This window comes from Schistocerca piceifrons, chromosome 7 (genome assembly GCF_021461385.2).
Source record: "Schistocerca piceifrons isolate TAMUIC-IGC-003096 chromosome 7, iqSchPice1.1, whole genome shotgun sequence".
Classification (NCBI taxonomy): domain Eukaryota; kingdom Metazoa; phylum Arthropoda; class Insecta; order Orthoptera; family Acrididae; genus Schistocerca; species Schistocerca piceifrons.
Genome location: NC_060144.1, coordinates 87,018,757 through 87,042,067, shown reverse-complemented (window position 1 = coordinate 87,042,067; position 23,311 = coordinate 87,018,757). Strand labels below are relative to the sequence as shown.

General features: G+C 41.0%; 1 pseudogene; it reads right to left on the bottom strand.

Moving 5' to 3' along the window:
* Window positions 1-21,214: 21,214 nt before the first annotated feature.
* On the bottom strand, window positions 21,215-21,332 carry LOC124709339 (annotated as a pseudogene).
* Between the last annotated feature and the right edge of the window lie 1,979 nt (window positions 21,333-23,311).

Sequence of the window (23,311 nt, the reverse complement as noted above, 5' to 3'; positions counted from 1 at the left end):
GCAGAGCTACGCAGAACGGAGGCAGTGGACCCCCAACTAATGCCACAAAGCTTTTGGACAATGTTGTTTCTAGTTCTGACTTTTTCAGCAGTGTTTACAAGGTGTTGTTTATAGCTCAATGTTCTATCGAGTGTCACGCCCAGATACTTTGGTGTTCTATTATATGGAAGAACGCCGCCATCAAAGCGGATCTTGAGCTCTTTGTTTGCTAATTTGTTATTCAGGTGGAAACAAGTGGCCTCTGTTTCGGATGGGCTGGGTTGGAGCCTCCAGTCACGGAAGTATTTTCCTAGAGTGGTCAAATCGCTGGATAGTGTGATCTCAGTTTCCTCCATCACTCGGTGTTGTGTGGGCAAGGCCCAGTCGTCCGCATATCCGAACATTTTGGATCTCGTCCTAGGCATATCGGCTATATACATGCTGAAAAGCAGTGGAGCCAGTACTGAACCTTGGGGCAGGCCATTATTAAGTTTCATGAATTTACTTCTGTTGTTACCGATGACAACCTGGAATGGACTATTGCAGAGCATTTCGTTGATAAGGTTAGCCGTTTTTAGACATGGCACGATGCGGAGGAGCTTATAAATCAGGCCCTGTCCCCAGACAGTGTCGAACGCCGCCGTCAGGTCAACAAATACCACTGATGTTTTTTGCTGTCTTTGGAAGCCCACCTCGATGTAGGTTGTTAGAGTGAGGACCTGATCCGTGCAGCTTCTTTTCGGCCGGAAGCCCGCCTGTTCTACTGGTACAGCCTCCAGGATGACTTCGCTCATTCTGTTGTACATAAGTCTCTCCAGTAATTTATAGATCATGCTGAGTAAGGCGATTGGGCGGTAGCTCTGAGGTTGGTCACTGGGTTTGCCCGGTTTTAATATGGCAACAATTTTAGCCTTTTTGAGAGTGTGCGGAATTTTTCCAGTTTGCAACACATTAGAGAAGAATCGCGCAAGCCATAATCTGGCAAATTTACCACAGTGGAGCAGAAATTCTGGGTGAATCCCATCAAACCCTGGGGCCTTTCCTGGTTTTATATCGTTCAGGGCCATATTTAACTCTTCGACTGAAAAGGGTTGGGAATAAGTTGTATTGTTCTCTGCTGTCGATTTTAGCTCTTTAAGCTCCTTTTTAATTTTTATAGTATGGGCTCGTTCCTTTGGGGCCCTGGACGTCCTGCTGATGTGAACCGCAACTGTATTTGGGGACACAGCGCTGGTCATTCGCAGATTTTTACCTCCACCTCCAAGTCTCCGAAGCAAAGACCACGCCCTTCTGCTTGATCTTGTAAAATCCATTTGTTCCACGGTCTCCATCCACATAGCATGCCTGACCGCGTCTAGGCTATGTAATAGATCGTCTGCAATTTCTTTATCCCCATTGTCCAGAAACTGTCTATAAAGTAGTTCACTTTCCTCGCTCCATCCTGGCACATATTCGTTTCTGAATCCTCTGGGCATACTAGCTTTAGCTGAGCTGATGACGGCTCCAACAAATCTTTCGTAGTTCTTATACGTTGGGGGTATCCATCCAAGGCATTTATCAAGTTTCTCCGAGAAAGCAGCCCAATCTGCCCTCCCAAAGTTCCATCTAGGACGAGGATAAGAGGATATCAGGTGAATAGTAAGACCTATTTCTAAGAGCACTGGACAATGCTGAGAGTGGGGGAAATCCTCAAGTACCCTGCGAGAGACCGGCAGGGGTTTGTTGTTCTTGTCAGTTGTAACAAAACTGAGGTTAGGGCAGGTCTCAGTTAGCCAAGCGGCTGATTTAAATGTACCTCGGTCTTTGGCGTCAAAGATTAGTTGAGTATTATGATCTTCTGTCCATTTCACCAGGTCTTCGCCGTTTTGGTCAGATATTCGATATTTCCACAGTTCATGGTGGCTATTAAAGTCACCCACGTATATTGCTGGGTGAGGCAGGATTTGAAGGGCTTGTGGGGGCCACGATTGCCCTGGAGGCTTGTATATATTACTTATTGTGACTTCACCCACTTTTATGATGACTTCGTGAATCTCGTTTGTGGTAGATGTTGATACGAGAGCCACTTCTTCGATATTTCTCCTGACGTATGTTGCCGTGCCATAATGTCTGTGGTGTGTGGCGCCTATTAGGTCATAGCCAGATATTATGCCCCTTGATCTTAGCCGCTCGTCATCTTCAGTATGGGTCTCCTGAATTGCGACTACGTCAATGTCGTTCTTTGTTAAAACTTTATGCAAGTACATGCATTTGGCTCTACTTATGCCTTCAATATTCAGGTGGCAGACTCGAATCAGCGATCCGAGTTCTCTAGTCAAAGGGTTCGTTTTGCTAGAATTCATCGTGATTTGCCGTGACCAGGAGATCAACTAAGGATTATCTGGTCGCCTGTACTTTGCTAGTTCATTTAGCGTTACCTAGGGTGCACGTGTAGTATTCTACTACGGACGCGAACTAGCTTTACACCCCGGGATACCGGTAAATCGAAGTAGATGAGGCTGATCGTGAGAAAACTGCATTCATCACCCCTGAGGGCCTGTATAAGTTTAAGGAACTTTTGAATGGAAGTCACATGAAGTGGATTATGTGTCTTTGTTGTTTAGATATTATAAAGTTCTCAGAGACATTTGATGAACACGTAAAAAGACTGAGGGCCGTGCTTAAGTGCCTCCAATAAGGTGGACTGAAACTTAATCCAAGAAAGTGTCTCTTTGGAACCAAAGAAATCAAAGTACTTTGACACCTTGTATCAAACGAAGGTGTGCGGACAGACCGAGAAAAGATGAGGTCTATAACGGAATTTCCTATTCGTAAAAATATTAGAGATGTGAGAAGCTTTCTGGGATTATGTTCTAATTACTGTCGTTTTATGAAAGACTTTTGTATCAAAGCCAGGCCACTCCATGAGTTGTTAAAAGCCGATGCTACATTTGTCGGGGGTGGTGCTCAGCAAGATTCTTTCGATGTCCTATGACAAGCTCTGACGACTGACTCTGTACTTGGTCTGTATGATGCGAGAGCATCTACAGAACTACACATAGATGCCAGTTGGTATTGGATCGTTGCTGTTCTGGTGCAAATTTTGGATGTAAAAGAGAAGGTTATAGCCTATGCTTCTAGGACACTTACAAAAGCCGAGAGAAATTACTCTACAGAAAGAAATGTCTTGCTGTGATATGAGCCCTGTGCAAATTTCGGCAGTATCTCTATGGAAGGCCATTTACAGTTGTTACAGACCATCATTCACTTTGTTGGTTGACAGATCTTAAGGATTCAACAGGACGACTCGCCAGGTGGGCACTACGTCTTCAAGAGTATGACATTACCATAGCGTGCAAAAGTGGAAGAAAACACCAAGATGCCGACTGTCTCTCAAGAAACCCTGTGCAAGACCATCAAGTCTTTGATGAAGATAGTGACTGTATCACTGCACTCCAGAATCTCTCTGCTGTGCAGAAGAAGGACGCTAACATATCTAAAATTATGCTTGCCTTAAATCGGTCAGAGGATGTGAAGGGACAATTTAAGGTAGTTAATGGATTACTTTGCAAGAAAAGCTTTGATCCATTTGGAAAGATTTAGCTACCACTGATTCCTAAACACATGCGCATAGAAGCATGACACACCTGAGGCTGGACATTTAGGATTTATTAAGATATACGATAGGATCCGCAAACGATTCTTCTGGCTAGGTTTATTTCGGAGTTTCCGTCACTATGTTTCGCACTGTCGAGAGTGCGAGAGGAGAAAGACATTCCTCAGAAACCACCTGGCCGACCCATACCAATTCCACCAGCCGAAACGCCTTTCCAGCGTGTTGGGATTGACCTCGGACGATTTCCAACGTCTGATAGTGGCAATAGATGGATTATTGACTGCACTGAATATCCTGTACGCTATGCCATTACAAAAACCGTGAAAATAGCCGAAGCATTCGAGGTAGCCAAATTCATTGTGGAAGACATTGTATTAAAACACGGTGCTCCAAGATCGGTAATTACGGATCAAGGCAAACTTTTTCAATCGAATCTTGTGACAGAGATAAACCGTCGGTGCAACATTATTCATCACATGACGACTGCCTACCATCCGCAAACTAACGGACTTACTGAACGCCTTAATAAGACCTTGGCCGACATACTATTAATGTTCGTCAGTGTTGAGCAGAGCAACTGGGATGAGGTGCTACCTTTCGTGACTTTTGCCTGCAACACCGCCAAACAAGACACCACAGGATTTACGCCATTTTCCTGGTGCATGGGCGTGAGGTGACTACGACAATGGACACCATGTTTCCGTTACATCCTGATGACGTGGACGACGACTACATCGGCCAGGTGCTAACCAGAGCTGAGGAAGCTCGGCAGTTGGCTCGACTCCGCACGCTGCAGGCTGAAGGAAACGATCGCCAAAGGTATGACGCGAGCCACCGCCCTGTTGTCTACCTGCCTGGTGACCTCGTCTGGATCTTCACTCCTGTTCGGAAGGTTGGCCTCCCTGAGAAGCTCCTGAAGCGCTATTTTGGACCTTATAAGTTTGTAAAACAGTTGTCTGACGTTACTTATGAAGTTGAAGATTTCGACCCCGGCGCAAGACGACGAAAGATCGCAGATACAGTCCACGTCCTTCGAATGAAGCCGTATTAGGATCCTGCAACCCAAGGTAAATTCGAAGCTCCAGCGACAAGCAACAAGCGGAAAGGTGACGAAGAGCGTAGCGGCGAAGGAATTTATAAGAATGTCACAGCCACGGCAAACATCAGTCATGGGGAGTCGGAGTATGCAGTAGCGATGACCCGTTCCCGGATTAGGAGGACTTAAGAAGGGAGCAATGTCGCAGGAGAAGCTGAGTAACACAGCCATCGCCGTGCAATGGTTTTGATACTAGACTGTTGCATGGAGGGTCTCGAGTTCAAGTCGCCTGACATGTAAAATTTCAATTTCTATATTCGTTTAGATTACGTTCTAGAAGTATCCACAAATGTCAAGACTCATTGTACTGGAATGTTCTGTAACTGTATATATACCATATGTGTTCTGGCCGGAGGCAGTTCGCTCCAAGCTCTTGTATGTGCAAGTGCTGAATAAACCTTCGTTAAGTGAAGTTAGTGTTCGCCATTCATGTAATTGCACCTTCTTCTACGTGACAATATAGTAGTTCAACTTTTTAAATGCCCATACCACTGCTAATGCCTCCAGTTCAGTTGCATAGTAAACTCGTTCACATTGTGACAACGTACAGCTGGCGAAACCAATGATTCTTACTTCTGTTTTCTCACCTACTTCAAATAGTTGGAATAGGCAAGCTCCTAAACCGTAACTGGAAGCATCTGTTGCAATACAGAATTCATTGGTCATGTCTAGGTGGTGTAATAACTGTACGTTTAACAGTACTTGTTTTATGTTCTGAAAAGCTTCCTGACATTCTGCTGTCCTCATCCATAAAGCATTTTTCTTTAGTATGCTTAACAACGCTAGGTTGTTAAGCAACTGCCCGGGTATGAAACGACTATAAAATGACGCTAGGCCCAAAAATTCTTTCAATTGCTTTTTCGACCTGGGAGGTGGCATGACTTTTAAAGCTTCCATTTTCTTAATGTCATGCACTATGCCTTCGGGTGTCACTGTGTGCCCCAGAAATTTTATTTTGTCTCCACCAAATTTTGATTTTTTTCAAGTTTATGGTTACACCCACGTTATTGAATTTTTCTAATACTTGTTGTAATATTCTGTAAGTAGACTGTTTAGGTTTTTATGTTGGTAACGCCATGTAGCACTCTGTATGAAAATCACTGACTGTGCTGTGTGAAGGCTGTGGTTGGTTTACATTGTTGGAGTAATATTCGCCATTGTAGTGTTGGGCAGTTGGCTGTTAACAGCGCGTAGCGTTGTGCAGTTGGAGGTGAGCCGCCCGCAGTGGTGGATGTGGGGAGTGAAATGGCGGAGTTTTGAGAGCGGATGATCTGGACGTGTGTCCATCAGACACACTAAATTTGTAAGACTGGGTGTCATGAACTGCTATGTATATTATGACTTTGGAACACTATTAAGGTAAATACATTGTTTGTTCTCTATCAAAATCTTTCATTTGCTAACTATGCCTATCAGTAGTTAGTGCCTTCAGTAGTTTGAATCTTTTATTTAGCTGGCAGTACTGGCGCTCGCTGTAGTGCAGTAGTTCGAGTAACGAAGATTTTTGTGAGGTAAGTGATTTGTGAAAGGTATAGTTTAATGTTAGTCAGGACCATTATTTGTAGGGATTATTCAAAGTCAGATTGCGTTGCGCTAAAAATATTGTGTGTCAGTTTAGTATTGATCAGAATAGGTAAAGAGCGAAATGTCTGAGTATGTTCAGTTCTGCTCAGCTGTTTGAAAATCAGATAATGTAAAAGGTTTATCTGCATAGTTAATTCATTAAATTTTTCTAAGGGGACATTTCATATGGCGACCCTGCCTTACCTTAAGACGGGGTAGGCTATATAAGAGAAAGAGTTGTGATGAGTTGGAAGAAATGCATTGAGAAACTATATGAAAATTGTTTGGCCAGAAAAGTAGTATACAGTAGAGAAAAACTATTTTTGAAAAAGAATATGAACAGAATACAGAAAGCATGCTGGGATAGGAGTTTTTTGGTGGAAACAAATGTTGAAATAAGAGGAAAGATCTATGGAATGAAGTTTTGGGTTGGACTGCAGTACCAAATGTCACACTGAAAACAAATCCTGACCTATCTTCTTGTGTCATTCCACTATCTGTCTGTGTACCTTGTGTATTTGTGTTCCTCCTGTCTTTATGTGTTTATCTGATAAGACTTATGTTGTAGATTTTTTTCGAATTCTCAGCTACATTCGCTATGATGAGGAATACTGTTATCCTCAAATGTAATTTTCATTTATAATATGTTATTTACTTTGTAAAGGTGTTTAGGCATTATTTATTCCTTTGTGCAGGGAGGAGACCCCCAAGAGGGATCATTGCCGACAAAATTTTATTTAAATAAATTTTCAATGCATAATGTTCGGCCGTAGACGGCTTGGGCATACTGTGGTGGAAGGTGCTGGCCGGAAGACCATGGTCGGCACATTCCTGCCACGTGCTCCTCGGTCAGACTCAAGTCCCACGGGTTGGTTGCGCTGACGGGGGCACGCTACTAGCAAGGCGCGTTGGTGGAATCAATCCTCCAATCAGAGACTAATCGTGTGATCACGTGGGGACGCGGCCGGGAGCGGCGAGGGCGGCTTGGAAACAGCTCCGCGCTCTCTTAGCTTCTGACCTCGGCCCCGAGTAGTCGCTCCTCTAGCCTCTGCCTCTCTGATGAGCAGACGGCAACCCCTCTTGGGGCTGCTCAGCCCTACGTAGGCACCACTGTACCATCATTACAAGAATAAACTGGGTCCATTCCACTCAATTAATTTTCATTTTACAACGCCCTCCGCTCCTGACTTCTATCCTGACGAACACCTTTTTGTTTTAATGCTCACATGTGAAGATGATGTTTCGAAAGTTATTCTGACCTTTTATGTATTTACTTATGTCATAATTCCTGTAGCACTGATGTATATGTTATTTCGATTCTTTTGTAAAGCCTGCATTACCACAAATGTTATCTGTATTGTTATGTTCTTTAATGATGTATTTTGTACCTTTGTAATTGTATTCTTATGTTGTGAATTTATAATTGTATAGATACTAGTTCTTCAAATTAAGTTACATTTCACTGCACACGTTTCTGTTGGTCATAGTACATGCACAATATGTGAGAAGTTGGGACTGTGAGTTCTTGCACGTGTGTTAATAATTCAGCAAGGGACTGGTTAACAGCATTTCTGGTTCTAAGGACACACCAAAAACTTTGTGAGTGCTCAAGTGGTTGTTTATGGACTTGCTATATTGTCTGCAAGACTTCTAAGGACAATTCGAAGGACAATTCCAAAAACTTCGTGGGTACACAAGTGGTGGTTTATGGATTTGGTATATTGTCCGCAAGAGTCTTCGATGGTGATTGTGCACCTACACAGTCGCAACAGATGGCTGCTGGCCATCTCTACAAGGACTGCAGTGGGTCTGTATCTTTGATGGACCAAGAATACCGTAATCTGTAAAAGGACTACAGTGAGTCCACTCTGTGATGTCCGACCTACCAATGCTCTTCAAAACCTCGACTGACTCTGCTGTGGGTTTGCTCTGTTGTGGCCCATTACCTGTCTGCATGTAAAGAGTCAGCACTGTCTTCCCGTTGGAAGGACAATACAACTTCTTCAAGACTGCATGGAAGTCCACTGCTTCCATGTGCATTTTCTTTTACTGTTCAGACTTTGAGAAAAACACTGCAATTTCACTGTCATGAACGATCAGGACTGTCTTTATGGACTGTGAGAAAATTGTAGCTTTTGACCAACATTGTATCAATAAGTGTGTGCATTTCATTTCTTTGTTATTGTAATTGTGAAAATTTTTTAACAAATATGTATTGGCCAGTGTCCAAAACAATTTGTAAAATTTTTTGTGGGGAGCATGGGGACTATGTAAGTAGGCTGTTTAGGTTTTTTTATTGGTAACGCCACGTAGTGCTCTGTATGAAAATCACTGGCTGTTCTGTGTGCAGTCTGTGGCTGGTTTGCATTGTTTTTGCTATTGTAGTGTTGGGCAGCTGGCTGTTAACAGCACGTAGCGTTGCGCAGTTGGAGGTGAGCCGCCAGCAGTGGTGAATGTGGGGAGTGAAATGGCGGAGTTTTGAGAGCAGATGATCTGGACAGAGACAGTAAATTTGTAAGACTAGATGTCGTGAACTGATATATATATTATGACTTTTGAACACTATTGAGGTAAATACATTGTTTGTTCTCTATCAAAATCTTTCATTTGCTAACTATGCCTATTAGTAGTTAGTGCCTTCAGTAGTTTGAATCTTTTATTTCGCTGGCAGTAGTGGCGCTCGCTGAATTGCAGTAGTTTGAGTAATGAAGATTTTTGTGAGGTAAGTGATTCATGAAAGGTATAGGTTATTGTTAGTCAGGGCCATTCTTTTGTAGGGATTATTGAAAGTCAGATTGCGTTGCACTAAAAGTACTGTGTGTCAGTTTAATCACAGTCATGTATAATTCTTCTAAGGGGACGTTTCACAATTACGTGCTTATATTTATATGAATAATGAGTAGTGGTTAGGGACTCTGATTTGCGGAAAAGGGTGTTGGAAACCAAGAATAGTACTTGAAGAATTATGAAATGTGTGTAAATGTGTGAATGTGTCACAATGTCACCGAAATTTTTTTGGACACTGTTGTATTTATAGGATCTTGTTTCTACACATTTGTAACGCAAATTCTCGACCTGTGAAATATTTTATATAAGACTGTCACTGTAGTGCAAACTGCTGTCGTAAATATTTCAGTAAGAGAGCCAAGTAATCTTGATGTAATGCGTTGTGAGCGGCCAGCTGTGCCAGCCGCCTGAAAAAAGAAAGCCATTAGGTGGAAAAAAAAGAGGCCATTATACTCGCTATTCACATTTCTTTGCAGAAAGAATCGCAATTACGTCACGCTCAAACTTGAAAACATATGATTACACTGTGGACCTCTTAATTTATGGTATTTACTAAAATGTCTAATGAAATGATGAGAAACATTTTACATCTATTGTCTTTCTAGTTAAGAGATTGCTCATTTTGTTTAATATCTAGTTTCTAGCTGCTCTGCAGCATTGGTTAAAATAAAATTTTATAGATGTACTAATATAGACACTTTATTCCTACAGATCCATTAAATAATAACTTTATGATCTACTTCAAAAAAACGAGGGAGCACAAAAAACATTTCCCCTCACAGGAATTGCATAAATAATTTTTGTCAATGACTGGTAACTTTTTAGTAGTGTACGTTAAGGTGATGCATCTCTCTAGTGTTAAGATCTGACATAGTTATTAGACATTTCCTATCTTTACTGTGATTATTTTTCTGCTTGAGCTTTGTCATATTTAGATATAAATTACAGCATTTGCTGCTGCTGTTTGCCAGGCATAGTGCTACTAAATTTCACTTTGTATTACTCTGTTAAGCCAGTTTTACTACTGATTTATTTTTCTTGTTGCTGCACATTGGCTCGTATTAGTTGTAACGTTGCATTTGCTCTGCTAATTTAGATTTACTGCTGCTTGCTTTGCCAATTTGCATTTTTTTGTAATTGCTGTTTTTGTTAATTGTTTTGAACTGCTGCATTGCCTCGTCCCTTAGTATATATATCTGAGCTCAGTAGATTTAACTTAGCTTAAGAGGGGGTAGAGTATATAAGAAACTGACTATGGAGAATAGGGAAAGAATGCATTGAGAAGTTATATGAAAAAGATTTAGGCCACAATGAGTATTGTACAATGAGAAATAATTATTTTGAAAGGAATATGAATAGAATACACTAAGGAGGTATAGATAGGACTTTTTGGGAATAATGATGAGTGAAGGGAGATCTCCAAGAAGTAAAGAAAGTTTTGTTTGCAAAATACTGCAACAAAACAAACCCTGTCCTTTCCTTTTGTGTTATTCCGCTATATGTTTGTGTACCCTTGTGTATTTGTGCTCTTCCTGTCTTTATGTGTTTATCTGATACGATTTATGTTGTAGAATTTTTCTAATACTCAGCTACATTCACTATGATGAGGAGTACTGTTATCCTCAAATGTAATTTGCATTTATAATATGTTATTTACTTTGTAAAGATGTTTAGACATTATTAATTCTGTTCTGTTTCAATGCTCATACGTGAAATTAATGTTTAGAAAACTATTCTCATTATTTTATTTATTTACTTATGTCATAATTCCTGTAACACTGATGTACATGTTTATTTCTATTCTCTTGTAAAGCCTGTATTACTACAAATGTTATATGTACTATTATGTACCTTAATGATGTATTTTGTACCTTTGTAATTGTATTCTTATGTTGTAAATTTATAATTGTATAGACACCAGTTCATCAAATTAAGTTACATTTCACTGCACACTGTTTCTGTTAGTCATAGTATATGCACAATAGATGAGAAGTTGGGACTGTTAGTGTTTGCACATGTGTTAATAATTCAGCAAGGGACTGATTAACAGCATTGCTGGTTCGAAGGACAATTCCAAAAACTTTGTGAGTGCACAAGTGGTAGTTTATGGACCTGCGATATTGTCTGCAAGACTCTTTGATGGTAATTGTGCACCTGCACAGTCGCAACAGATGGCTGCTGGCCGTCTCTACAAGGACTACAGTGGGTCTGAATCTTTGATGCCCACCAATACCATTATTTCTACAATGACTGCAGTGGGTCTGCACCTCTGGTGGCCTGCCAATACCATAATCTCTATCAGGACTACAGTGGGTCTGCTCTGTGATGACCTACCTACCAATATTCTTCAAAACTTCGACTGACTCTGCTGTGGGTTTGCTCTGTTGTGGCTCATTACCTGTCTGCATGTCAAGAGCCAGCACTGTCTTTCCGATGGAAGGACAACACTACTTCTTCAAGAATGCATGGAAATCCACTACTTCCGTGTGCATTTTTTTTTACTGCTCAGACTTTGAGAAAAAAAACACTGCAATTTTACTGTGATGAATGATCAGGACTGTCTTTATGGACAGTGAGAAGATTTTAGCTTTTGACAAACATTGGATCAATAAGTGTGTGCATTTCATTTCTTTGTTATTGTAATTATTAAAATTTTCTTTCATATCAGTATTGGCCACTGCCCAAAATAATTTGTAAAATTTTTTTGGGGAGCATGGGGACTATGTAAGTAGGCTGTTTAGGTTTTTATGTTGGTAACGCCATGTAGCACTCTATATGAAAATCGCTGACTGTGCTGTGTGAAGGCCGTGGTTGGTTTGCATTGTTGGAGTAATATTCGCCATTGTAGTGTTGGGCAGTTGGCTGTTAACAGCGCGTACCGTTGCGCAGTTGGAGGTGAGCCGCCCGCAGTGGTGGATGTGGGGAGTGAAATGGCGGAGTTTTGAGAGCGGATGATCTGGACGAGTGTCCATCAGAGACAGTAAATTTGTAAGACTGGGTGTCATGAACTGTTATGTATATTATGACTTTGGAACACTATTAAGGTAAATACATTGTTTGTTCTCTATCAAAATCTTTCATTTGCTAACTATGCCTATTAGTAGTTAGTGCCTTCAGTAGTTTGAATCTTTTATTTAGCTGGCAGTACTGGCGCTCGCTGTAGTGCAGTAGTTCGAGTAACGAAGATTTTTGTGAGGTAAGTGATTTGTGAAAGGTATAGTTTAATGTCAGTCAGGACCATTATTTGTAGGGATTATTCAAAGTCAGATTGCGTTGCGCTAAAGATATTGTGTGTCAGTTTAGTATTGATCAGAATAGGTAAAGAGCGAAATGTCTGAGTATGTTCAGTTCTGCTCAGCTGTTTGAAAATCAAATAATGTAAATGGTTTATCTGTATTGTAATTCATTAAATTTTTCTAAGGGGACGTTTCAATTTCTATGTGTTCTTCCCAAGTCGCAGTAGCAATCAATAGTGATTCTGTTAATCAGTTCAGGTTTGAGACAGTATTTAATGCAGTAATAAAGACACCTGCACTTACATTGAGACCAGACATTAGTATTTTAAACTGATAACTCCTACCTGCAAAAATGAATTCTGTTTATTTCCTAGAACATTCTGAAATCTCCACCTGACATTGTGAATATTTCATGTCAATTGATGTGAGATACTTTACACTGTAAAATCTCTGAATTTGGTGCTCTAAATTCTCTGACCTCTTCTGTACGGGTATGATAATTTTGTTTATATTTCTTGTATCTAGCACAGGACGTACACTTCCTCCTGGTTAAGCCACTGCAAGTAGTGGGCCATAATATGGTTCTATAATACCCCACTCTAACATGCGATGGAGTATATTTGATACAGATTCTGTGTTGGCCTACAGGACAGAATAGTTAGAGTAGCAAAATGTTTCCTGATGCTTTACCTGCATTGTAGACACATATCCTATAATTATACCGAGCTTTTCATCAAAAACAGATTTATATTTGTTTAAAAGTTCAATCTGTTTGTTTTGTTGTATAGTGTTTAAATAAACTGATTCATGAACTTTGCTTTGTATTTCTTGTCTGCAAGACTGTACATCAAATTTCTGTTTACTGGGCTGTGTTTGATCTGGCAACATAGGAAACTGACTGTCCCATAATATTTTTTCTGGTTTTATGTATCTGCTTCGGACTCCTTGAAATAACTTACTGTGTTCTGGCTTGAATTTAATAAGTGGTAGCGCTATCCCCTTCCCATTCACTTTTAATACACATGTGCCACAAGAAAGATCAATTACGACATGTCTTTCTTGTAAGAAATCTACTCCCCATATGCAGCTCACTGATAAACCTCCACAAATCAGGAATGTGCTCTCTATAGCTCCATTACCTACCTCAACTAATACTTGAGTCTGCATGCGTACTCCCTTTGACTTATTTCCAAACGCACCAATGATAGTAGAATTGTGTACCAGCAATGTATGTTGTGTATGAAGTTCTCAAATCTCATTATAGAATTCTAAAGCCTTATAATTTGTAGCCATGCCCGTGACAACATTAACTGTGGTTGATCTCCACCAACCACTGCGTGAAATGAAGCTTGAATTGTTTCCTTTTCTGTTAGATTACAGAAATGGTTTTCTTCGCAAAGTTCATCACTCAGATTTTTTCCCTGATTATATCTTATTAAATACACGCTCTCAAGACATTTGCCCGCTGCTTCTTCCACGACCACCATATGAGGGCTGTATGAGGTCGCATTTAGTTTAACGCCTGTGAAGTGCTGGGCGTAGTATTGCCCACCACTTCTATAATTCTTACTGGTCGCTATTGCCTCCAGTTTTGTCCAGAACTGTTGCGTTCAGCGGCACTGTTCGGTGGTGCAGAAGCGGCAGCTGATTTTGAATTGGTTCCTGTATTAGGATGCCAGTTACTGTTTGACTGCTGTGGTATTGGTTGCCAGCGGTTTGGCTGATTATTGTTATTAATATTGTAATTTCTGTACCCTGGACGATATCTGTTGTCTTGCCTGCGCCTCTTATTAAAAGAAGGAGAATTTCTTCCATCCCTTTGTCCTAGGTGATTATTACCGTTGTAAGATTGAGGCAATCTATTCCCATTTTGGTTACCATAACCGTTTTTATTGTGATACTGGCAATAGTTATTACTGCTGTTGTTTGGTACATGAGCATTACTGCCCCCGTTCAATTTTGCTTCCTCATGCAACAGGTCAATACAATCAAGCGCTGACATAAAAAGTTCTACGTTTGAGTCTGGTATATGAAGTAGGTTTTCTTTTATTGAACCTAGTAATTTTGATTTAAAAAGCAATATGACTTTTTGTTTCGGTATTGGTTCATCCCAATATTTCGTCTTATTTATATACTTCTCAAAATATTTACGCAGTGTACCTGCTTTACTATTGTAAATTTCGGGATTATACACCTCACACCTGAAAAGTTCTGACCAATACTTATTTAGAAAAGCTTTTTCGAATGCCTCATAAGTATGGCGATAATCTATTACTTCACTCGCCCATAAGGCTCCAGCACCTTGATTATGGGTAGTGACAAACTGTATTTTCTGTATGGGTTGCGAAATGGGCATTGTTGCCGAACAACTGATTGGTGTTGCTGCTCGAGATTTCGCAGTTTACTTCTCTGGCAACTTATTGACATACAAATCAGACTCGCCTGCTGCGTTTTTTTTATCGCTGCCAGCTCTCTTTTTACAGTGTCTACTTCTTGTGTAAGTGTCTGTTTCCATTCAGAAAACTGTTCGGTGTTTTCATCTAAATGTTTGCTGCAGACAAAGCTTCGTTTGTTGCTTTCTTTACGGTTACAGGCAGTTCGTCCCGTAAACATTATTGAAATTGGTTGTCTTTCATGTTCAACCACTTTACAAAGTCAAGAGTAAACTGACTGCCTTTCTCTACAAACATCATTTCTACAGATTTCTCTTGTTCGATAGCGAGTGCCTGTACCTGCGTAGCTATTTTCTGCACAGCATTTTCTAATGTACTTTTTGCTGCATTAACCTGCGCGGCCTGCTTGGTTACATCATTGACAGCTTCAAGCAAGTGCTTGCATGTTTTTCGCATTACGACAAATTCATCACTAATATTTTTGAAGTTAGTTTCAATTTTACTGAATTTTCTATCAGGGTCGTCACGGATTTGTGTGGCAATATTTTCTTGTATCCAATGGGCTATGGCGTTCAAATTTTCGCTTATTAATGTGGTTACATTATTTTGAATTTCATTGGCAGCAGTTTGAAGTTTTCTATTTAATTTGTCAGTCTGATTTTGAAGTTTTGCATCTAAACTGCCGGTCATACTAGTTTTGATGTCAGTAGCTGCAGTTTGCAGATTTGCATCTAAATTGTCAGTCACAATTTGTAGTTTTGCATCTAAATGGTCAGTCACTTTTTGTAGTTTTGCATCTAAATTGTCAGTCACATTTTGACTATTGAATCTAAACGGTCTGTTACATTTTTCTGACCTTCTATAAAGTGTGCATGTTGTTCATGAATAGCGCGATGTAAACCGTCCATCTGTTCTCTGAAAAATGTGAACAGTTCCCCGAAATTAGTAGGTACTGATTCACTCTGCGTGGATTCTTCAGTATGTTCGGCCATACGTGCATTTGACCCACTGATAATTCATTATTTTGAGTTTCGTGACTCACCATATTTTGTTCGTCACTGTCTACATCTGACTCTACTCCGGGCGGTGTGGCCCTTTTAATGTTTCTACCAACTTTGCGCATTAATTAAAAAAATACACCTCACTCAATTTAACAAACATGATCGTTAGTTCTACTCAAGTCACACACGCCAAATGTTGTGAAAGAAGAATTACTGTTAATGGATAGAGATTTACGATGAATCAATCTACGACGATTCTCAGTCTTTCTAGAAAGCGGCTATCTCGCCGACATTTCGTTTTGCAAAATTCACCAAAAAAATTGCAAACTATTGTGATAAACGTTTTCTTGGAATTTAACACCTCCAAGTGACCTTTTCACACCAGGGCAAAGGAAAATACTAATGTCCTTACCTCCTTTCTAACTGCACTTCCAACAACGTCTCGAGTCGTGATTTTTTCTTTTATGTATCGTGCTCCACGTCTCGTATTACCCAGCTTGACGAAATTGTCTCATCTCTCGTTACAGTGGTTTTTCATGTAACAGAAATGTACAGAATGAGATTTTTCACTCTGCAGCAGAGTGTGCGCTGATATGAAACTTCCTGGCAGATTAAAGCTGTGTGCCAGACTGAGATTCGAACTCGGGACCAATGCCTTTCGCGGGCAAGTGCTCTACGAACTGAGCTTTACTTCTGCCAGTATCTCGTCTCCTACCTACCAAACTTTACAGAAGCACTCCTGCGAACTGAGTTCGAGTCTGGGTCCAGCACAGTTTTAATCTGCCAGGAAGTTTCAGAAATATACAAATTCTTTTAGATACCAAAATTACAATGATACATACTCATATTCATACATATGTTATGTACATACATAAAAAGGTCCTGTACTAAGGGGGTCATTTTTAATGGTGGTTTTAAATTATTATTTATTTTATTATTATTATTATTATTATTATTATTGGGTTTTGTAATTACTATTTAGTTTAATATTTGTAAGGTGTCAGGCAAATCCTTCCATGAAAACCCTGACATGATAGCAAAACCGGCAATAAATCCTGACATTAAATTAACCAAAGTTATATGATCAATGAGTGAGCAAATGGAATACCACAGACTAACACAAGAACGTCTAAATGCATATCATACCTTCCCACCATGAAACAGACGCAGTTCCGAGGGGAGAAACGAGAACAGAAGCCGAGAGCAGAGCCATGTAGGCTAGAAGACCCTACGATTAGAGCCAGACAATGGGACACACGCAATGCCGGCCGACCTCCAAGAGGTCCGTCCCCCAGCCCATGTTAAAAGATAGAGCCCTCCAGAAGAACAATACAGATCTTACGATAACACTAAAAGGGCCACACCAGCTGCAAGTTTTAGCGTGAGACTATACGCATCTCTGTTAGGTTAACATTGAGATGCTGATTTGTCACTTGAAAACATAGGCAGATACCTTTTTCTTAAACCAACTTCGGTAAACAGTAGTAAGGATAATTTCGAGAGAATCGCCACCGAGATGGTGAGGTGTGTGGAGCTGCGCCGCCAGCCGCCCCTGACACTGCCTAACCACCAACAAGGCAACGAACGCATGTGATGCCGCATAAGAGCGCATAAGGTTTCACTCACAACTGCAGGAGTCTCATCTGTTACATCCCCTTTTTACGTAATGCTAGTATCGGTCGTTAATTAAATTTCGAGAGAATTGCCACCGAGATGGTGAGGTGTGTGGAGCTGCGCCGCCAGCCGCCCCTGACACTGCCTAACCACCAACAAGGTAACGAACGCATGTGATGCCGCATAAGAGCGCATAAGGTTTCACTCACAACTGCAGGAGTCTCATCTGTTACATCCCCTTTTTAAGTAATGCTAGTATCGGTCGTTAATTAAATTTCGTGGCATTCACATTTGTTACTTGACGTTAAAATCTGAAATGCGATGATTTTTCTGTTATATAATTATTGAGAAGCTACATCAGCCACTGTAATTTACGACAAGTTAAATAAGTAAGATAATTGAGGGTCACTGTAGACCATTTTTGATAGTTTTCTCTTTTATGAAACTTAATTTAAACCTAGATTATAGATGTGATATGGCATAGGTCGTCCTTCGATCCATTATCGAACTTTGAAACCATTCAGGGAATATTCGTTCACATTTTTGTTGAACGCAGTTGGTTTTTATCATCCTGTATTAAAATATTTCCTTTTATCAACTGTACAATTTATAAACAATGGTGTGTGAGTAGAATAAAAATTCTATTGGCAAACTTGACTGCTTTTTCCACGTTATTTTACCAGCTAACTAAAAATTGGAAAGCCTTGAACCCCTTCCACTAAATTTAGTCTACATCTACATCTACATCTACATGATTACTCTGCAATTCACATTTAAGTGCTTTGCAGAGGGTTCATCGAACCACAATCATACTATCTCTTTACCATTCCACTCCCGAACAGCGTGCGGGAAAAACGAAGACCTAAACCTTTCTGTTCGAGCTCTGATTTCTCTAATTTTATTTTGATGATCATTCCTACCTATGTAGGTTGAGCTCAGGGCAAAATATTTTCGCATTCGGAAGAGAAAGTTGGTGACTGAAATTTCGTAAGTAGATCTCGCCGCGACGGAAAACGTCTTTGCTTTAATGACTTCCATCCCAACTTGCGTATCATATCTGCCACACTCTCTCCTCTATTACGTGATAATACATAACGAGCTGCCCTTTTTTGCACCCTCTCGATGTCCTCCGTCAATCCCACCTGGTAAGGATACCACACTGCACAGCAATATTCTAACAGAGGACGAACGAGTGTAGCGTAAGCTGTCTCTTTAGTGGACTTGTTGCATCTTCTAAGTGTCCTGCCAATGAAACGCAACCTTCGGCTCACCTTCCCCACAATATTACCTATGTGGCCTTTCCAACTGAAGTTGTTCGTAATTTTAACACCCAGGTACTTAGTTGAATTGACAGCCTTGAGAATTGTACTATTTATAGAGTAATCGAATTCCAACGGATTTCTTTTGGAACTCATGTGGATCACCTCACACTTTTCGTTATTTAGCGTCAACTGCCACCTGCCACACCATACAGAAATCTTTTCTAAATCGCTTTGCAACTGATACTGGTCTTCGGATGACCTTACTAGACGGTAAATTACAGCATCATCTGCGAACAACCTGAGATAACTGCTCAGATTGTCACCCAGGTCATTTATATAGATCAGGAACAGCAGAGGTCCCGGGACGCTTCCCTGGGAAACACCTGATATCACTTCAGATTTACTCGATGATTTGCCATCTATTACTACGAACTGCGACCTTCCTGACAGGAAATCACGAATCCAGTCGCACAACTGAGACGATACCCCATAGGCCCTCAGTTAGTATTAACATCCTTTTACAGGGAGTGCAGTGGAGCTGACGCTGAAATCATTAAGTATTTGGCTATATCATCGCTAGTCTCACTGAACTCTTCTGAACTCTACATGTTATGTGTGGTCTGGCGTCTCCTTACCAGCAACAGGTCCCAGGTTCAAACTAGTCAATTCCCTAAAGAACACGCTCAGAGCGTCTTTGCGCGGAAGTGGTAGGGAGACACGACTTAGAACAAATAGACACCACGCATAATGTTAGATATTATTCTGGATTTTAAAATGTTTGAACTCAAATACACGTCTGAATCAAATTAAATCATCTTTGGCTAATTGAGTCTTCAATTAAATTAAGAAAATATACATAATTGAAAACTGAAATTTGAGTGCAACTCACCAGATATTACTACCATCATAGTTCATATTTTTTAGCTAGGCTCTTCTACCGCCATTGTCTGTTTACGAATATAATTTTAGGGCGCAATTTTAGCCTAAAAGCTATCGGACTTCGTTTTGTAAAAAAGTGAAATTTTAGATGCAAGCTCTATTCTGAAAGCAAACGAAACGTATTACTCTGATTGGTGCTGTCAATACTCGATCATTCGATAACAGACATGCCCACACAAAGCAAGCCACATTTAACTATCAAATTCATAAAAAAAGTAGAGGAAAACAGGTATGATTAGCCATAATAACAAACATAATGAAATTAAATAGTTATTATTATGCAAAATGAGCACAAACAACAAGATCTCTACGTAACATAAACGAAGCAATATATTTTATGACCGTACCAGACAATGGCTGACCAGGAAAAAAGAAGTTGAGAGTCCTTGTTCGCTTAAATTACATAGATAATCGCACTGTCTTTTGTCAGCAATAAAATCGTCTCGTCGCTACTACACGAAAACACAGAGTCACGAAATCCGCTAATACTTGGGGAAACATTACAGCATTCTTGAATAAAACTAGTGTCCTTGATCTTCAGGCCCAAGATCTCTACTGTCACTAATGTTTTCTCTGAAATAAAGATGAGAGTGAAATAGGATGTTTAAATTAACGAACTAAAATCATTATTAAATGTAAATGTCGTGTGACTAGTGCATCCCATCGAGTAGACCGTTCGCCGTGTGCAAGTCTTTCGATTTGACGCCACTTCGGCGACTTGCGCGACGATCGGGATGAAATGATGATGATGATTAGAAGAACACAACACACAGTCCCTGAGCAGAGAAAATCTCCGACCCAGCTGGGAACTGAACTCGGGCCCTTAGGATTGACAGTCTGTCGCGCTGACGACTCAGATACCGCGGGCGGACTTTATTAAATAATAATCAGAATAATATTGAACTTGTCATATAATGGTGTATCCACTTCTCCACAGAAAGATACATTTTTCTTTTTCATTTCCAGAGCTTCTCTGACCAAATTCTTAGAATTTTGATTTTGGTTTGTACCTCTTCTTCATCATCAAAGAACGATAAGAGAGACAACAGTTCTGAGAATATCACAAATAAGGACTAAATTTCAATGTAGATTTTTCTGGTACTGCGTAACTGACGTGAAAGCAACAAGAAAATAAGAGCTAAACGATCAGCAGCATATGAGTAACAGACTGCACCACACGTGCACACTATGATAAGCTGTGGTCGTGTCAGCGTGACATGCGCGGACATTATGAAAGATCGTGTTCCTCATGATGTCACATTCAAATTGGCATGGGTTACACTGCTTCGATCCGCACAAAATTCTGTACAGATTTGTTTTAGAATCGTCCAGAGTAATAATGATGCAGGATGCACTCCGTCTTCAGATCACAAGTAGCCCATCGGGACCACCTGACCGCCGTGTCATCCTCAGTTGAGGAAGTTGATAGGAGAGCCGTGTGGTCAGAACACCTCTCTCGCAGTTGTTATGATGGTATTCTTGACCGAAGCCGCTACTATTCAGTCGAGTAGCTCCTGAATTGGCAACACGAGCCTGAGTGCACCCCGAAAAATGGCAACAGCGCATGGCGGCCGGGATGGTCACCCATCCAAGTGCCGTGTCATCCTCAGTTGAGGAAGTGGATAGGAGAGCCGTGTGGTCAGAACACCTCTCTCGCAGTTGTTATGACGGTATTCTTGACCGAAGCCGCTACTATTCAGTCGAGTAGCTCCTGAATTGGCAACACGAGCCTGAGTGCACCCCGAAAAATGGCAACAGCGCATGGCGGCCGGGATGGTCACCCATCCAAGTGCCGACCACGCCCGACGGCGCTTAACTTCGGTGATCTCACGGGAACCGGTGTATCCACTGTGGCAAGACTGTTGCCAATGATGCATGATGAGCGCTACAAAATACTGAAGTAGAAAATAAGGGACACCCTAGGGATGCACTATGCCATGGTATATGTTCTGCAGGTAGCTGTTTGTGTCGCCAGAGCAACAGTAATATTTTTTAATGCTTGACGTCTTCCATTCATTACTTGGACAATACACGACCAGGTTCTGGTCTTGTCCACTAGACAACGATTGACATATACTGAGAAAGCACTATCTGGTGGCGGGCAGCGGGCTTGTCGAACTCGCTTCGACAGTTTGGTTCGTCAGGCCAACGCAGGCCAAGGAGAGAACTGCCGGCATTCTGTGATGCTGATGGAAAGCGCGTGGACCCTGGGTCGCACTAATGACACATAGAGAAGGGCTGGAGTGGGTGGCGAAAGCACCAATTGGGTGGCCTCGATTCGCTGGATGTTGTCAAAAACCGTCGTACAATATGCGTTAGATGACTATGTGCTAAGCAAGATCGTTAAGAGATGGAAAAGAGCCACCGTGGTACAACAACTGAGCTAGAAAACTGCTGCGGAAGCAAAGGGAACTTCACAGCAAACATAAACATAGCCAAAGCCTTGCAGACAAACAAAAATTACGAGAAGCGAAATGTAGTGTGAGGAGGGCTATGAGAGGCGTTCAACGAATTCTTAAGTAAAGTTCTATGTACTTACTTGGCAGAATATTCTAAGAAATTTTGGTCTTATGTCAAAGCGGTAGGTGGATCAAAACAAAATGTCTAGTCACTCTGTGACCAAAATGGTACTGAAACAGAGCATGACAGACTAAAGGCCGAAATACTAAATGTCTTTTTCCAAAGCTGTTTCACAGAGGAAGACTGCACTGCAGTTCCTTCTCTAGATTGTCGCACAGATGACAAAATGGTAGATATCGAAATACTTGACATAAGGATAGAAAAACAATTAAAATCGCTCAAAAGAGAAAAGGCCGCTCGACCTGGTGGGATACCAGTTCGATTTTACACAGAGTACGCGAAGGAACTTGCCCCCCTTCTTGCAGCGGTGTACCGTAGGTCTCTAGAAGATCGTAGCGTTCCAAAAGATTGGAAAAGGGCACAGGTCATCCCCGATTTCAAGAAGGGACGTCCAACAGATGTGCAGAAATATAGACCTGTATCTCTAACGTCGATCAATTGCAGAATTTTGGAACACGTGCTATGTTCGAGTATAATGACTTTTCTGGAGACTAGAAATCGACTCTGTAGGAATCAGCATGGGTTTCGAAAAAGACGATCGTGTGAAACCCAGTTCGCGCTATTCGTCCACGAGACTCAGAGAACCATAGACACGGGTTCCAAAGGTAAAAGCCGTGTTTCTACCGCAAGGCGTTGGATACAGTTCCCAGCAGTCGTTTAATGAACAAAGTAAGAGCAATGGACTCTCAGACCAATTGTGTGATTGGATTGAAGAGTTCCTAGATAACAGAACGCACCATGTCATTGTCAACGGAGGGAAGTCTTCCGAAGTAAGAGTGATTTCATGTGTCCGCAGGGGAGTGTCGTAGGACCGTTGCTATTCACAATATATATAAATGACCTTGTGGATAACATCGGAAGTTCACTGATGCTTTTTGCGGATGTTGCTGTAGTACATCGAGAGGTTGTAACAATGGAAAATTATACTGAAATGCAGGAGGGTCTGCAACGAATTGACGCATCGTGCAGGGAATGGAAATTGAATCTCAATGTAGACAAGTGTAATGTGTTGCGAATTCATAGAAAGAGAGATTCTTTATCATTTAGCTACAATATAGCAGCTCAGCAACCGGAAGCAGTTAATTGAATTAATTATCTGAGAGTAGGCATTAGGAGTGATTCAAAATGGAACGACCATATAAAATTAATCGTCGGTAAAGCAGATGTCAGACTGAGATTCATTGGAAGAATCCTAAGGAAATGCAGTCCGAGAGCAAAGGAAGTAGGTTACAGTACACTTGTTCGCCCACTGCTTGAATACTGCTG